This window comes from Pristiophorus japonicus, unplaced genomic scaffold, assembly GCF_044704955.1.
Source record: "Pristiophorus japonicus isolate sPriJap1 unplaced genomic scaffold, sPriJap1.hap1 HAP1_SCAFFOLD_147, whole genome shotgun sequence".
Classification (NCBI taxonomy): Eukaryota; Metazoa; Chordata; class Chondrichthyes; family Pristiophoridae; genus Pristiophorus; species Pristiophorus japonicus.
The window spans coordinates 1,402,819-1,421,665 of record NW_027251144.1 but is presented as its reverse complement, the minus strand read 5'-3'; the positions used below and the strand labels follow the sequence as shown (position 1 = coordinate 1,421,665).

The window sequence follows — 18,847 nt, the reverse complement described above, 5'->3', positions numbered from 1 at the left end:
GGCTATTCAATTACTTTGGGAACTTTATACAGAACTTGAGCACGCTGCTGGAGCCTCTCCACATGCTACTCAGAAAGGGGTGAGATTGGTTTTGGGGGGACGCCCAAGAACGCGCCTTCAATAAAGAACTCAATCTTCTATGTTCCAACAGTGTTTTAGCCTTTTTTGACCCAGGTACAAAGTTAGTTCTTACATGTGATGCGTCAGCGTACAGGGTCGGGTGCGTTTTACAGCATGTCAATGATGCGGGTAAATTACAACCCATTGCTTATGCCTCCAGGTCACTTTCGCGGGCGGCGTGCGGGTACGATATGGTTGAGAAGGAGGAACTCGCGTGCGTGTACGGTGTCAAAAAGATGCACCAATACCTTTTCGTGGCCAAGTTCGGGTTAGAAACCAACCATAAACCCCTCAAGTCCCCGCTACCTGAGTGCAAGGCAATAAACGCCAAAGCCTCGGCACGCATTCAGCGGTGGGCACTCATGCTGGTGTCTTACGACTACACAATAAGGCACAGACCAGGCACAGACAACTGTGCCGATGCACTTAGCAGGCTACCCCTGGCGACCACAGAAGGTTCGGACGAACAGGACTGTGAGATGGTCATGGCAATCAGTGCCTTTGAATCCACAGGTTCGCCCATGATGTCGCACCAAATCAGAGCCTGGACGAAAGATGCGTTTTAACTGGTGACTGGGCAGAGAGCCGCGATGCCTGCCCCGAGGAGATCAAACCTTTCCATAGGCGCAGGCATGAACTATCACTACAGGCAGACTGCCTGATGTGGGCAGCCGAGTAGTTATGCCCTTGCGAGGCTGAGAGGCGTTTGTCCGGGAGCTCCACCGCGAGCACCCGGGGATCGTCCTAATGAAGGCCATAGCCAGATCCCACGTCTGGTGGCCTAGCATTGACGCGGACTTGGAGCTCTGCATCCGTCGGTGCATCATTTGTGCCCAACTCAGTAATGCCCCCAGGGAGGCCCACCTAAGCCCCTGTCCCTGGCTCACAAAAACCGTGGTCGCGGGTGCATGTAGACTATGCGGGCCCATTCATGGGCAAAATGTTCCTCGTAGACGTTGATGCATTTTCAAAATTGATCGAGTTCACCATTTTAAACTCGAGCACTACATCCACCACTGTGGAGAGCCTGAGAACCATGTTTGCAATGCACGGAATTCCTGACATATTGGTCAGTGATAATGGTCCGTGCTTCACTAGCGCAGAATTTCAAGAATTTATAGTTGACCACGGCATAAATCACGTTAAGACGGCACCGTTAAAGCCGGCCTCCAATGGCCAGGCGGAGCAAGCAGTGCAGATCATTAAACAAGGCATGCTCAGAATCCAAGGTCCCACGCTGCAGAGCCGCCTTTCGCGACTGCTGCTGGCATACAGATCTCGTCCACATTCGTTGACTGGGGTTCCCCCCGCGCAACTATTGATGAAATGAACCTTAAAGACCAGGCTCTCGTTAATCCTCCCAGACATGCATGAAATTGTTGAGGCGAAGCGCCGGAAGCTAACTGAGTACCATGACCTAAATTTTAGGGGGAGGTGGAATGAGATAGGGGACAAAGTGCTTGTGCTAAACTATGGCAGAGGTCCCAAATGACGTACAGGGACAGTAACAGGCAAGGAAGGAAACAGGCTACTGGTTTTACAAATGGACAATCGCCAAACCTGCCGGAGGCATGTAGACCAAGTAAAAAGTAGATTCACCAACAATACTGCAGGACGAGAGGCAGACTACAGTATGGAACTCACACCACACCTGGTGGACAGACAGAGGGAACAACCTGTGGAAAGGGCAGTCTCAACAGACAGCCCAGGCGAGATACCAGCAATCACACTGAAAGAAAAACAGGCACCAAGGCAAACAACTGAACCACAACTAAGACGCTCCACGCGAGAGCGTAGACCACCTGAGAGTCTGAATCTATAAAGACAATAAGACCTTGGGGGAGTTTGATGTCATGTATCTCACACTACTGTATATAACTGTATCTTACCATGCTATACATGACTGTAACTAGATATGACCTGTAACCACAAGCATACGTTACCACCAGAGGTGCACTTGTTGGAGACACTGCATACCTGTTCCACACAGGTATATAAAGGCAGGTCTCAGGCAAGTGTGGCACTTGAGAGCTGTGAAATAAAGGTGCAGGTCCAGAGTGACCTTGACTTCAGCATGTGCCTCGTCTGAGTCTGTACTGCAGGGTCAGGACTTTACACTTACAAGCGAAAGCTCACCGGGTGGGAATATTTTCTGGAGCTGTCTCCTCATGCATGCTCAGGGCGAGTTTTTTCTCCTGTGAAAGGTTATAAGATCATAAACATGTCAGGATTCGGAGCCGAAGTAGGCCTTTCGGCCCCTCGATCCTGGTCCGCCATTCAAGAGGATCCTGTCAGTTCCTCGACAGCAAGTTTAAACATCAGGGGCGGAGCCAACAGGCGCCTGGCTGCAATCAGCGACAAAAAGGTGCATTTGACAGAAGCCCGGCTCGGTCAATCGGTCGAGCATGAGAATCTTAATCTTGGATTCAGGGGTCTGAGCCCCACGTTAATTGTTAAAACATGTCCCATTTTACACACTGTGCTTTAGGGAACTGATTCAAAATGTTCATTGCTGGTAACATCAACAGGAGACTGGGGAAATAGTGCAACTGACTTTAGAGCAAGGGTCTGGTTATTGTGAAACAGCAAAGGAAATATCAATTCTGGAAGAATGACATCGAAAAGAAATGTGACCCCGACACCCAGAAAGAAGTGTTAAGGCAGAAGATTAAATGCTGCATTCCTCTGTGCAAAATATTCCTTTCACAAACATTTCTCTGACCAAAACTGCACAAAACAAAAATGTTCCTTTCAAATTCATTAAACTCCCGAATTTCCGCTTCACCGGAATCTCCTGAATCAGATGCTTCTTGTTTTGCGGACTCAATCCATGTCCCTTTGCAATGTTCTGCTTCCACCCACACTATGAAATGTGCCACTAACTTATAGAATCATGGAATGGTTACAGCACGGAATGCCATTCGGCCCGTCGAGCCCGTGCCGACTCTCAGCGAGTCCCACTCCCCCGCTCTTTCCCCTGAGGCCTGCAATTGTTTTTCCTTCAGACACGTATCCAACTCCTGTTTGAAAGATAAGATTGAGTCTGCCTCCAGTACATTCCAGATCCTAACCACTCGCTGCTAAATAGCCAGCTCCTGTTCCTATGTGTAAAGTCTGGGAAACACTGGATCAATTCCTACCACACTCACAGCCTTCCTAAATATCACACCGTCTTTCTATTCTCGTAAAACAAGCTCCTGAAGTATAGTCCAGCTGTGTAGGTTACAGCTCTGGTTATGTTCCTAACATTACTTCAAATGAAGTGTTTCCGTAGTGTAGTGGTTGTCACATTTGCCGAACACGCGAAAAGTTCCTGGTTCAAAATTGGGTGGAAACATTTTGAAAACTTGCTCAATTAAATATTGGCAAAAATGGATTGATTCATATTCGTGGTTCAATATTAACAAAACACAATGTCTCACAACCTTGTAAAATGTTCTGATATCACTGTACAGTTCTGTATACACTCAAACTCTGCACTTGAACTGAATGCTCATAAAAGTATTGGAGTGGGAACTCACTGGATAACAGCACAGCTGGTAATGTTTGCGGAATATGTTTGTGCAGTCAAAACGCGCAATGACAAACTGGAACCGTGCAGCACCGAATCCTCAGGGAAAACACATTTAAAAACTTCGCTTCTGGGTGGGCTTGAACCACCAACTTTTAGGTTAATAGCCCAACGCGCTAAACCATTGCGTCACAGAGACTGACGCAAGTGCACACTGCACGACATCCAAAACCAGGGTGTCAGTCAGTTAAACCTTCAGATTGCTCCGACCGGGATGGAACTTGTCCACTCTCAGTTGTAATTTTCCCAAATAAAGGGTGGACATTCAGTGTGGATGTATGGAAGCAGTCTGGTCCCGCACACTGCAGACACTTCCATGTCACTGCCAACCAGCTCTCCCACAACCAGTGTGATCGACCTTCCAGCCTTCCGGTGCCTTGTCTGTGACGAAGTATTCTGATTGTCCCGAAGACGGTATTACGTTTTAATTCCTTTTCTGCTCCCGACTGCAGATATTCCTGTGAATAAACGCGAAGAAAGTGCTTACAGGGTCAGTTCGATTGACCGTTTCTTTGCTTGGTGAAATTTCAAAGATTGAAAGCGACGCACATCAACCCCAGAAAATGCTGGAAACACTCAGCAGGTCGGGCAGTATCTGTGGAGGTGGGGAAGTGGGAATAATCGATGGGTTTGTTTGCGGCTTTGATCTGCTGCTGGGAAGTGAGGCAGCGCTGCAGGATGCTTTTTTTCGAGGTGTAAGCAGAGAGTTCCGTCGTGTAACGGTTATCACGTTCGCCACACATGTGAAATATCCTCGATTTGAGCACGGACAGAAACATTGTTTTGGAGAATATTTTTCTGTGGAATACATTTTTTAAAAGTAGCCCCAGGTTCCTTGTATCATGATCGATGGGCATTTTAACTCACTCTCCTAAAATACAGTGTGTGTAAAATCAGATAGGGGATAAAACTTCATCAATGATTAAAGTTCCTTAACTCATTAATGTTCAGTTCTTGAATTTTCCATCAATTCATTTCAGAAACATAATTGAAGTGTGTGAGAGAATTAATAATGGTCTTTAATCGTTGAGGACCCCATTACTTTATGTTATACACCCAGGTTACACACTCTCTTGCTTCTGAAAGAGTTGAGGTCCATGTGGGGGTGATTTGGGCACATCTTTCCCCACATTACAAGTGTGTCAGGAAACCAACCATCCAAAGCCCTTTCATTAACCACAGGGGTTCCCGCAATTGTCTGGTCTCAAAGCGGTTTTAGTCCTTGTCAATATCTCTTGTCCATTTCCCGATGTTTCCCGATTCTGTCGGTCTCCCTGGCTCTCTTGAATCTGTGTGTGGCCACCTACGGATTGGATTTCAATGAATACCTGTGTTTGTGTTTTCAATAACAACAGAAAATGTTTCTTATATATTTCTTATGTTCTCTCCAAATCCTCGATATCCTTCCTAAATTGTGGTGCCCAGAACTGTAAACAGGATCCAACTGAGGCCTAAGCAGGGATTTATAAAGCTTTGGTGTAAGTTCCTCACCAGTGTAATCTATTTCACGTTATAAAGCCAAGGGTCCTGTATTCTTTTTTAATAACCTTATCAACTTGTCTACCCACCTTCAAATATTGCTGTGTGTAAATCTCTCGGTCACTCTGTTTCTGCATCCCCTTTAAAACAACACCATTTAGTTGAAGTTTCCAAAGATCACCACCGTGTGTTTCCCAGACCTTACACAGAGGGACATAGGAACAGGAGGAGACCATTTAGCCCCTCGAGCCTGTTCCACTATTCAGTGAGATCATGGCAGATCTGATCTTGGCCTCAGCTCCACTTCCCTGCCATCTCCGCCAAACCCTTGACTCCCATTACGTTCAAAAATCTGTCTACCTCCACCTTAAATATATTCAATGACCGAGCCTTCACAGATCTCAGGGGTAGAAATACAAAGATTCACGCCCCTCTGAGGGAAGAAATTCCTCCTCATCCCCATTTTAAATGCGCAACCCCTTATTCTGAAACTATGTCCCCTCGTTCTAGATTCCCCCACGAGGGGAAACATCCTCTCTGTATCTACACTGTCTAGCCCCCTCAGAATCTTACACCTTTCAAAGATATCATCTCTCACTCTGCTAATCTCCAATAGGTAGATCCCAACCTGTTCAACCATTCTTCATAAGACAACCTTGTGAACCTTCTGTGAAATGCCCCCAATGTAAGTTTATCCCTCCTGAAATGAGGAGAGCAAAACTGTACGCAGTACTCCAGGTGTGGTTTCACCTGTGCTCTGTACAGTTGTTGCAGGACTTCCGTACTTTTATATTCCATCCCCCTTGAAATAAAGGCCAACTTTCCATTTGCCTTCCTAATTACTTGCTGTATCTGCATGCTAACTTTTTGTGATCAGGAAGGCCAATGGTATCTTGGCCTTTATTGCAAAGGGGATGGAGTATAAAAGCAGGGAAGTCCTGCGACAGCTGTATAACGTATTGGTGAGGCCACACCTGGAATACTGCATGCAGTTTTGTTTTCCATATTTACGAAAGGCTATACTTGCTTTGGAGGCAGTTCAGAGAAGGTTCACTAGTTTGATTCTGGAGATGAGGGGGTTGACTTATAAGGAAAGGTTGAGTCGGTTGGGACTCTACTCATTGGAATTCAGAAGAATGAGAGGTGATCTTATCGAAACGTGTAAGATTATGAGAGGGCTTGAGAAGGTGGATGCAGAGAGGATGTTTCCACTGATGGGGAGACTAGAACTAGAGGCATGATCTTAGAATAAGGGGCCACCCATTTAAAACTGAGATGAGGAGAAATTTCTTCTCTCAGAGGGTTGTAAAACTGTGGAATTCCCTGCCTCAGTGAGCTGTGGAAGCTGGGACATTGAATAAATTTAAGAGAGAAATTGACAGCTTTTTAAATGATATGGGGATAAGGGGTTATGGGGAGCTGCAGTGAAATGGAGCTGAGTCCATGATCGGATAACCCATGATCTTATTGAATGGCGGAGCAGGCTCGAGGGGCCGTATGGCCTACTCCTGCTCCTATTTCTTATGTTCTTCTGTAAAAGGACTCCCAGATCCCTCTGCTCCACAGCATTTTGTAACCTCTCCCCATTGAAGTAATTATTAGCTTTTTTTGTTTTACCGACCAAAGTGGATAACCTCATATTTCCCACATTATACTGCAGCTGCCAATTTTTTGCTCACTCACTGACCCTAGCTATATCGCTTTGCAGATTGTTTGCGTCCTCATCACAACTTGCTTTCCCACCATATCTTTGTTTCAGCAACAAATTTGTCTACATTACAAACATGCAGAGCCCAGAACAAATTATTTTGCACCCTGGCGATGTTTTCCCATTGCCTTTGAAGGCGTATATCGCAGATTACCCAGAATGAAACCGTACATTTAAGATTTATACTATGAGGGAAAATTGCACCTTATTTTATTAGTTCGAGGTGTTTCATTAATTGATTTGACATGCTGTATTTGTTTGAGGTGCTGTGGAAAAATGGATCCTTACTCATTGCTGACTCTAAGTTAGAACAAATGAGTGTTCGACAGTAAAATGAGCACTGCACTTTAATTGAGAATTACATATCCAGAGTTATAGTAGGTAGCCGCATACCGCAGTGAAGTAGAGCAGACCCGAGAGACTCAGCTAACATTTGGAAAGTAATCACTGAATTAACACAGAAGAGTGCAAAACATTCATCAGAACAATATACAATCAATACAATGTGTCTGATTGTGTTTGAAGGAACACGGCCATTGGAGAGAGAGCATCATTTCCAATTACATTATATAATAAGTCTGATCAACATTTTCCAGTTTTGGGACGTTTAGCTTCAATTTCGGAATTTTGCATTTAAACATATTCTATGTCATGAGGGACTCAAATCAGCGGCCGTAATGTGTTTGTTCAAACAACTGAAACTAATTTCAACTCTGTTGCATCTTGACTGTCCCAGTGGGGAGCCCATAGGATATAATTGAAAGGCTCCAGGAATATTTCAGAGTTTAATTCAGAGAGATTGCCTAAAGCATGAAGAGGCAGCATCGCTTTACACAGAAAATGCCTGATACGTCCTTACTACAGAGTATAAATACACATGAGGCCCATGCTTGAGAGAATGTCAGTCTGTGACCTGTCCTTTATTCCTTCGCACTCAAGTGATGAAGGTGGGTGGAGCTTCCCCTTTTATACCTGAAGGTCCAAGTTAGGAGTATCTCCCACCTAGTGGTCAGTGTTCTCACGGTGTACAACTTAGGTCAGTTTATACATGGGTTACAATGCTGGTTGAATACATGACATCACCTCCTACTCCAACGTCTTATTGGGATCACAGTTTGAGTCTCTCTCGTGGTTTACGCTCCCTTGTAGAGCGCCTGAGTTGGGGCTCCAGTTGTTGGGCGCCGACCTGAGCGTCTGCTGTTTGCAGTGCTCAGGCCTGTCCGGACTGCCCACAGTGACTGGGCTCTCCTCCCTTTGGTTCCGGTGTCCGGTCACCTGTGGTGGAGTGAACTCTATATCGTTCTCTTCCTCTGCTTCTTCTATGGGGTTGCTGAACCTCCTTTTTGTTTGATCCACATGTTTGCGGCAGATGTGTCCATTCGTAAGTTTAACTGCCAGAAACTTATTTCCCTCTTTGGCAACCACATTGCCTGCGAGCCATTTGGGCGCTGCAGCGCAGTTGAGGACAAAAACAGGGTCATTTACATCAATACATCATGCCCTCGCATTCCTGTCATGGTACTAATATTGTGACTGGCGCCTGCTCTCGAAAATTTCTTTCATGTTGGGGTGTATAAGGGATATTCGGGTTTTGAGCGTCCTTTTCATTAGTAGCTCTGCGGGTGGAACCCCTGTGAGCGAGTGTGGTCGGGATCTAAAGGCCAACAGGAGGCGTGACAAGCAGGTTTGTAGGGAACCCCCTTGGAATCTCAGCATCCCCTGTTTGATTATCTGCACTGCTCGTTCTGCCTGGCTGTTTGAGGCTGGCTTGAACGGTGCCGTTCTAACATGGTTAATTTCATTGCCTGCCATGAAGTCCTGGAATTCAGTGCTTGTGAAGCATGGGCCATTGTCACTGACCAAGATGTCCGCTAGACTGTGGGCGGCGAACATTGCCCGTAGACTTTCTACCGTGGCAGAGGATGTGCTTGAATTTAAAATGTCACACTCGATCCATTTGGAGTAGGCGTCTACTACAACCAAAAACATTTTCCCCATGAAAGGACCTGCGTAGTCCACATGAATGCGTGACCAAGGCTTGGCCAGGGGCTAAGGGGGGCTTCCCTGGGCGCATGGCCCAGCTGGGCACATGTGTTGCACCTGCGAACACAAAGTTCCAGATCTGCGTCTATCCCTGGCCACCAAACGTGTGACCTGGCAATTGCCTTCATCGTGACAATGCCCGGGTGCCCATTGTGGATTTCTCTGATGAACACCTCTCTGCCCATCTGGGGCATGACTACGCGGTTTCCCCACAGTAGGCAATCGGCTTGAATCGAGAGTTCATCCCTGCCCCTGTGAAATGGTTTAAATTCCTCAGGTCATGCCCTGTACGTGGCTGCCCAGTCCCCATTCAGGACACATTTCTTGACTAGCGACAATAGCGGGTCTCTATTTGTCCAGACTTTAATCTGACGGGCTGTCACTGGTGAGCCTTCGCTTCCGAAAGCTTCAACAGCCATGACCATCTCAGCACCATGCTCGGTAGCCCCCTCAGTGGTGGCAAGTGGGAGCCTGCTGAGTGCATCGGCGCAGTTTTCAGTGCCCGGTGTGTGCCGAATTGCGTAGTCATAGGCAGCTAACGTGAGTGCCCACCTCTGTATGCGGTCCGATGCGTTTGCATTTATGGCCTTGTTTTCGGCCAAAAGGGACGTTAGGGGTTTGTGATCTGTCTCCAGCTCAAATTTCCTGCCAAACAGGTACTGGTGCATTTTCTTTACCACATATACACATGCGAGCGCCTCCTTTTCTACCATCCCGTAGCCCCTTTCTGCCTGGGACAGACTTCTGGAGGCATAAGCTACCGGCTATAACTGACCCTTGGCATTGACATGCTGCAACACACACCCGACACCAAGTTTCTTACATGGGTCATATAGCGTTAACAGATTGTTGGAACATAACAAATTGCGTGCTCTATTAAAAGCCCTTTCCTGGCTGTCCCCCCAGACCCATTCACGACCTTTGCATAGGAGCACGTGCAGCGGCTCCAGCAGCGTGCTCTATTTGGGAAGAAAGTTGCTAAAATAATTCAGGAGCCCCAGGAATGAACGCAGCTCCGTCGTGTTACGGGGTCTGGGTGCTCTCTGGATCGCTTCAATCTTGGATGCAGTTGGGCTGATCCCGTCTGCTGCTACCCTCATCCCCAGGAATTCTACCTCTGGAGCTAGGAAGACGCACTTCGCAGTTTTCAGGTGCAGACCTACCCGGTCCAGTCTGCGTAGCACCTCCTCCAGGTTGTGGAGGTGTTCTTCAGTATCGTAACCCGTAATGAGGATATCGTCCTGAAAAACCACCGTCCCTGGAATCGACTTGAGGAGGTTTTCCATATTTCGTTGGAAGAGCGCGGCGACCGAGCGAATCCCGAACGGACATCTGTTGTTCTCAAACAACCCCTAGTGTGTCGTGATGGTGGTCAGCTTCTTCGACTCACTCGCCAGCTCCTGGGTCAGGTAAGCTGAGGTCAGGTCCAATTTTGAAAAAAGTATGCCACCGGATAGCGTCGCAAAGAGGTCCTCCGCTCTCGGTAGTGGGTACTGGTCTTGGAGTGACACCCGATTGATGGTGGCCTTGTAATCGCCACATATCCTGACTGACCCATCCGCCTTGAGCACTGGCACAATCGGGCTCGCCCAGTCACTGAATTCGACTGGCGAGATGATGCCTTCCCTCAGGAGGCGGTCCAATTCGCCTTCTATCTTTTCCCGCATCACGTGCGGCGCCGCTCTGGCCTTGTGTTGTACTGGCCTGGCGTCCGGGTTTATGTGAATCATTACCTTGGCCCCCATGAAAGTGCCAATGCCGGGTTGAAATAATGAGTCAAATTTGTCCAGGACCTGTGAGCATGATACTCGCTCCACAGAGGAAATTGCATTGACATCGCCCCATTTCCAGTTCATGACAGCAAGCCAACTCCTCCCCAGTAGTGCGGGACCGTCCCATGGAACAATCCAGAGTGGCAACCTGTTCTCTGAATCTTTGTGGGTCACGACTACCGTGGCGCTGCCTTGCACCGGAATGATCTCCTTGGTGTAAGTCCGTAGCTGTGCGTCAATCGGCGATAATTTTGGCCTCCTGGCCTTGGATGCCCACAACTTTTTGAACTGTTTGATACCCATCAGGGACTGGCTGGCACTCGTGTCTAACACCATTGATACTGGGATGCCATTGAGGAGCACTTTCCTCAATATTGGTGGCGTCCTGGTGTATGAACTGTATACGTGCTCGACATGAACTCGCTGAACTTCAGCTTCCAGCGATTTCCCCCAGTGTCCATTTCTGCAATTTCTGCAGGCATTTTGCTCATCTCTGCAAACTCCGGCTGAATGTATGCCTCCACGCCTCCAGCATGAGTTACGGTTTGAAACAAAATGTCCCTTTCCAGTCGATCGTCCCTGACTGCCCCTGTTATTTTTCTTGAGTGCACTATTAACAGGTGTTGATGGCCCCATTACTGGCCGTATTGTCCCTTGCAATGGCGTGAATCACTGCTTAGCTTGCCATTGTCTCTGTCGAACTCCCCCTCTGGGTTCGACTACATGTTGGGGCATGCCTGACTGCCCTTGTCTGCCTGGAGAACTGTGTGCTGCTTTAACAATGTTGAATCTCTGTCCCAACCATTCCTTAACACAGTACCTCTCGTCTGTTCTGCTAGTGGCCATGCTCGCGTGGTTTAAATCCCAGTTTCTTGTCGCCATTGATAGGTCCTTACTTCACAGTATAAATGCACACAAGGCCTATGCTTGAGAGTAGGTCAGTCTGTGACCTGTCCTTTATTCCATAGCACTCAAGTGATGAAGGTGGGTGGAGCTTCCCCTTTTATACCTGAAGGTCCAGGTTAGGAGTGTCTCCCACCTAGTGGTCAGTGTTCTCACGGTGTACAACTTAGGTCAGTTTATACATGGGTTACAATGCTGGTTGAATACATGACAATGCCTGCGACATTTTCCATCATTGATAAAATATTCTACGTGATCCTTGCAGTCACTGCTCTTCCTGGTCAGTGATTATAGTCATTGACGTTGTGTAACTCTGTGTGTGATCCATATTTGGCCTTGTTCTGTATCTCACAATGTAGTGATGACCATTAAATGATAGGGGCAGTGACATAATTTCAAAAAATCGGAAGTCCACATTAGCCAAATTCCCACTGCTCATTTATGCCGTTCCTTTAACAGAAACCGTAACTCTGTACTCTGCAGACATGCAAATGATGAAGTTATTGCTGTTGTTGGAACACTTTGTATACTTGCACCTGCCCTCGGCACTAAAAGCTCTCTTTCTTACTGGGATTCGCTGTCACAATAGAGTTGTGAGAGCTGAGAGGCACTGGGCAGACTGCAATATCTGACCGGACTGAATCTGTATTACTGGGACTATCTGTCATTGTACAACTGTATTGAGTGTCGTTCATTGACTGGGGTCGAACATCTGACCATAGTGGCCATGTAATTACTGGAATTCTTTGAGGATACAACGAGCATGGTGGATAGAGGTGTACCGATGGATGTGGTGTATTTAGATTTCCAAAAGGCATTCGATAACGTGCCACACAAAAGGTTACTGCAGAAGATAAAGGTACGCGGAGTCAGAGGAAATGTATTAGCATGGATAGAGAATTGGCTGGCGAACAGAAAGCAGAGAGTCAGGATAAATGGGTCCTTTTCCGGTTGGAAATCAGTGGTTAGTGGTGTGTCACAGGGATCAGTGCTGGGACCACAACTGTTTACAATATACATAGATGACCTAGAAGAGGGGACAGAGTGTAGTGCAACAAAATTTTCAGATGACACTAAGATTAGTGGGAAAGCGGGTTGTGTAGAGGACTCAGAGAGGCTGCAAGGAGATGTGGATAGGTTAAGCGAATGGGCTCAGGTTTGGCAGATGGAATACAATGTCGGAAAGTGTGAGGTCATCCACCTTGGGGAAAAAAAACAGTAAAAGGGAATATTATTTGAATGGGGAGAAATTACAACATGCTGTGGTGCAGAGGGACCTGGGGGTCCTTGTGCATGAATCCCAAAAGGTTAGTTTGCAGGTGCAGCAGGTAATCAGGAAGGCGAATGGAATGTTGGCCTTCATTGCGAGAGGGATGGAGTACAAAAGCAGGGAGGTCTTGCTGCAACTGTATAAGGTATTAGGAAGGCCGCACCTGGAGCACTGCGTGCAGTTTTGGTCACCTTACTTAAGGAGGGATATACTAGCTTTGGAAGGGGTACAGAGACGATTCACTAGGCTGATTCCAGAAATGAGGGGGTTAACTTATGATGATAGATTGAGTAGACTGGGTCTTTACTCCTTGGAGTTCAGAAGGATGAGGGGTTATCTTATAGAAACATTTAAAATCATGAAAGGGATAGACAAGATAGAGGCAGAGAGGTTGTTTCCATTGGTGGGGGAGACTAGAACTAGGGGGCACGGCCTCAAAATAAGGAGGAGCCAATTTAAAACCAAGTTGAGAAAGAATTTCTTCTCCCAGAGGGTTGTGAATCTGTGGAATTCTCTGCCCAAGGAAGCAGTTGAGGCTAGCTCATTGAATGTTTTCAAGTCAAAGATAGATAGATTTTTAACTAATAAGGGAATTAAGGGTTACGGGGAGAGGGCGGGTAAGTGGAGCTGAGTCCACGACCAGATCAGCCATGATCTTATTGAATGGCGGAGCAGGCTCGAGTGGCTAGATGGCCTACTCCTGTTCCTAATTCTTATGTTCTTATGTTCTTATGTTCTTATGTTCTTATGTTCTTATAACACGGCGATGAGAATTGTACAGTGTACTGCAAGTGTGGTCCAAAGAAAGTTTGATACCAGTTCAACAGAACTTCACTACTTTTCAACACTATCCGTCTTGAATTAACCCTTGGTGCTCCATTTTCTTTTTATGGATGTATAACCCGCATCACGACCTTTACTGTTTATTTGTATTTCTACTCTGAGATCCCTTTGCTCCTTGACCTCACTTAGATTCTTATTCTCACGTAGTATTTGACCTTATCTTTCTTACCAAAGTACATGACCTCACTCTGTCTGTGTTGGATTGAATTTGCCAATTCAATGTCCAGTCTACAAGATTATTAATGTCTTGTTGTAGTTTGTTGCAGTCCTCCTCAATAATGTCTATCAGCCCCACCCCAATTTGGCCTCATCTGAAAGTGTAGAAATTGTTTTTTCGATTCCAAAGTCTAAATGGACAATTTAAATTGTGAACAGCATTGGTCCCACACTGATCCTCATGGGAGCCCACTTTACACCTTCTGCACTCAGAATTACAGTCCTATACTTCTGCTTTCTGTCTTGGGGTCAGCTCGCTATACATTCCACGACTTGTCCCCTAACACCGCAAGCTCTGACCTTATTCATTATCCTAATATGTGGTACCTCATCAAAGACTTTTTGGAAATTTAAGTATATTATATCGACCACATTACCCTGGTCTACTCTCCCTGTTACTTCTTCAATGAAATCAAAGAAGTTGGTCAAGCAAGACTTTTGCTTTTGAATCCACGCTGATTATACATAATTATATTTTTGGTTTATAGATTATCTTCTATTCTCTACTTTAGTAGGGATTCCATTATTTTCCTATCACCGAAGTTCCACTGACTGGTCTATAGTTCCCCGGACATGTTCTATCTTCCATCTCAAATATAAGTATTACGTTAGCTATCAGCCATTCCTCTGACACTACACATTTTTCAAACTAATCATTAAATATTTGTAATAGTGCTCCTGCTATCTCTTCGCTGAATTATTTTAAAGTGTATGGATGTAATCCATCCAGACCAGGTGTTCAATCCTCCTTTCATTTGGTTCGTTCATTTAATATTTCTCCTCTCTACTTATTGCAGTTATATAATTTCCCATACATTATTCCACCGTCATGTCCATCTGCCCTGTGTCCCTGGTAAATACAGAGGCAAAGTAATTATTTCATATTTTATGTAATTTTTCCATCGCTTCATGTGATTTAATATTGTTCATCGATTTGTGGCCCTATTCCCATCCGACATTCTTTTTTAAATGAATGTGCCTGTAGAAAGTTAGATGAGCGATTATTTTATCAGCCACCTAATAGTGGGAAGGATAAAGAGGTGTAAATTTAGGTAAAATGCAGAAAGATTCAAGATCTGTCGTGATAATGTGGGACTTCAACGTAAACTGGGAAAATAACCATGTAAAGGGAAAATGCGGGGGAGGATTTCCTGAAATCTGTATTCGAACTTTCTCCATCAGTATGTTTCCAACACGATGGGGAAGAAAGCAGTTCTGGATCTCGGAAATGGATTAAGTAGAGCATGTTTCTGTGGAGGAGCATTGAGGAAACAGTGATCACAAAATCATTAGGTTTAGAGTAGTTATGGAAAAGGAGAAGGTATAATCATGTGTGAAAAAACCCAACTGTAGGAGGACTAATTTTTTGAGTTGAAAGGGATCCGGCCCAGGTAGATTGAAACCAAAGATTTCTCAGTAAAACAGTAAATGCACATTGGGAGACATTCAAAAAGGAGATAGATCGGGTAACGACTAGACACGTTCTCATGCAGGGTGCAGAAATAGCATGCATGATAGCTAGCTACAGCTCGGTGGATGAATGAAGATCAACTAAAACACAAAAACGGAAGCTTGTGATAAACTTCAGGCTGATATTTCAGTAGAGAAACAAGCAGAATACAGAATGTACAGAGAAGGACTATCAAAGGAGGAGGAAGTAGAATCAGCAGAAAAACAGGATATTCGCCCATAGTACTTATCTGAGGAAGGACACACTTGCCTTGGAGGTGGTGCAACAGAGGTTCAACAGATTGATTCCTGGGATGAGAGGGCTGTCCTATGATGAGAGATTGTGTAGAATATGCCAATTCTCTCTGGGGTTTCGAAGAATGTTGCTTTCACAGGAAAACATCATTAATGAACCCATTTTCTTCTTTTGCACAATGAAAGAAATGCGAACTGAGGGAGAGCTGATAATTTAATCATCTGTTCTGTGCTCTGCATACGAACACAGGAACCAGGAGCAGGAGTCAGCCATTTGGCCCTTCGAGCCTGCCTTCTTTTGCACTGAAACAAATTATAACCGTGAGTTTAAATTAGCAGTGCGGGATATTTATCTGGCACCTTTCAATGCTTCACAAAACCATTCCTTTTGCTACGGCCACCCGGGATCGTTTCCCGGTTTGGGAAGTAACTTTGATATCACCGTTTGTAATTGAAGTGGAGTAATTTTATTATGTTGGATGGATGTCCCAAAGCACTTCAGAGTGGTGTCAAAACAAATGAGTTTGCAATTAAAAACACTGAATGTCAGGAGTGGGATTTTAACCCACGCCTCCCGAGGAGACTGCGACCTGAACGCAGCACCTTAGACCGCTCGGCCATCCTGACTGTTCGATGCTTCAGTTACAAGTTATTACTCGGGAAAGTTTCAGACCAGGCGCTTGTTCAGTGTTGCTGGAAGGGCCAGTGATCGGGATATCCTCTCCCCCGGGGTTTTCCTGAGCCTGTGCTCGGTGCACGGGGAGGTTTGGCCCGGGTCTGAGGTAGCTTGCATCCCAGGGATGAACAATAACCCTCTGAGCTCTGGCACTGGGGACAAGCGAATAATTAATGAGCCGTTTGTGGGTTTCAAATGCAACTTAGATCTGATGGAAGAAACCGATAGTGTTGTTTCACAGAATGAAAGAAATGCAAAGAGGGACAATCGAAATTTCAATAACTGAACTTTAATAATTAGTGAAACTTTAACCCATGATGAAGTTTTATCCGCAATCTGATTTTACACACTCTGTATTTGAGTAGATTAGTTTTAAAATCTTCATTGCTCATGCGACAATGTACCCTTAATTGCTTTTGTTCAATTTTATTGCAGACAAGTTTTTGCTTCACAAATAATGTTTCCGCCCAGGCTCGCAACAGAGACCTTTCGCGTGTAAGGCAAACATGATAATCGCTACACTACGGAAACTGCTGCTTAGCTCAGTGCCCAGAGAAAAGTGTTCAGCAACAAGCTGAAATGCTCAATCCCTCTCTCTGCAAAAAGTTCCATTCACAAACAATTCTCTGACCGGAACTGCACCAAACAACAATGTTCTCCTTTCTAAGTAAGTAAACTCCCCAATTTCCACATCTACAATTTTAAGGACAAGGACTGAAAGCGCTTTGCGATCAGAAAATTGCCGGAAACCCCTGTGGTTAATGAGAGGGCTTTTGATGGTTGATTTCCGTACACACCTTGTGTTATGTATTTAACCCTTGGCCATCTGTATCACACCACCACCAGAGGGCCGACCTGTTGGAGTCCCAAGGGATTCCAGCATCCATTGGGAGCATGGTATATAAGCACTCTGGAGTCTTATTAAAGGAGCTAATGTCACACTTACTCATTGTTCACAGTACTCAGTTTCATTCTTTATTATGAGCGTATCAATTGGCGACGAGACAATGAACAACCACGGGAAAATGCAAGTAACAGTTGGTATAACTTGATTACAGCACAGCTGGCAATGGTGGCGGAATATATTCGTGCAGCCAAAACGCACAATGCCAACCTGGAACTGCACGGCACCGAATCCTCAGGGAAAAACAATTAAAGGCTTTGTCCCTGAATGTGCTACGATCCACCAACCTTGCAGTTAAAAGCTGAACGCACTGATCCATTGCACCACAGAGACTGATAGATGCACATATTGCAAGACATCCCTGTGATATCTCCACAGAGCGCCGCACACACAGCTTCCTAACATGCAGGCTGCTCTCTCGGAACTCTCCGGAAAGAGCCTGTTCTGTTTAATAATTAACTGTACAGTTTCAGTACACAATACGTCCACATCCACAGTGTGGAGCTACAAGCATTACATGCTTCCAGACATTAAAATCCAAACAAGGGTGTCAGTCAGTTAAAGCTTCAGATTGATCTGACCGGCATGGAACTTGTTCACTCTCAGTTGTACTTTTCCCAAATAAAGGGTGGGACATTCATTGTGGATGTGTGGAAGCAGTCTGGTCCCGCACACTACAGAAACTTCAATGTCACCACCAACCAGCACTCCCACAACCGGTGTGATCTACCTTCCAGCCTTCCGGTGCCAAGTCTGTGACGAAGTATTCTGACTGTCCCGAAGCCGGTATCCTTTGTCATCAATCGGGTTTTAAGTTGTTTCGGTAATTTTTACCAGCTGGACAGTCGAGGCACAAATTGTAGAGTGGAAAACTTGCGTGGACCCCGGTTTTCTTGTGGTTGATTTTCCTGGTTGTGTCCGTCGGTCGCGGTGGTCCGGTTGATGCCTGTTACCAAGTCAGTTGGTATTGATGTTCCACTGATTGGTTTTTTGAAGTTCTTTTCTCCGATGTCGTGATGTCTCTTCCTGTGTTTTCTCGCCGTGTGCTCTCGATCTTGATCTTGTTGTTCCAAAGTAATGGTCAGAAAAATAGATTGCTCTTGGCACGATAGGCTCCCAGTTATACTCTGAGAGGCTGCTTAATCTTCGTGCCAAATCTAATGTTTCTTTTGTTTAAGTTTTGCTGCCCATTGATTTTAAGTGGTCTTCTTTGTATAAGTTTTGGCAGACTAGCTAACTGAGACTTGATTAAATGTTTTAATCTGGTGTTGATAGACTTTGGGATGGTGATACTCCTTCTTTATGAACTGATGAACTCTTGTCCATTGTAATAGCACTGCTTTGGCTTCGGGAAGTCTGGGCTGAGTCAGATATTTCCATACATGTTGAAAAGGTGTTGGAATATGGATGTGATATTTGGGTCCTGTGGGTGGGGTGGATAATGTTTCTTCCGTGGTCGATTTTTTAAATGCTAATGTTTTCTGGGAGCCTGACTACGGTTAAACAGCTCCCCAAGACAAACTGATTAGCTACAATAGCCAAACTCTAAATCCCACCCTTCTGTCACTGCAGCTTTTCCCCACAGGCCCAAACATGCCTTTTAAAATCCCAAACTTGGTTAAGAATTGTAGATTTCCT

General features: G+C 45.5%; 1 non-coding gene across 1 annotated transcript; it reads right to left on the bottom strand.

Annotated features, from left to right (window-relative positions):
- Nucleotides 1–16,173: 16,173 nt before the first annotated feature.
- trnal-cag (transfer RNA leucine (anticodon CAG)) lies at nt 16,174–16,256 on the bottom strand. The gene has a single exon. It is a non-coding gene; the product is annotated as a tRNA-Leu (tRNA).
- Nucleotides 16,257–18,847: the final 2,591 nt, after the last annotated feature.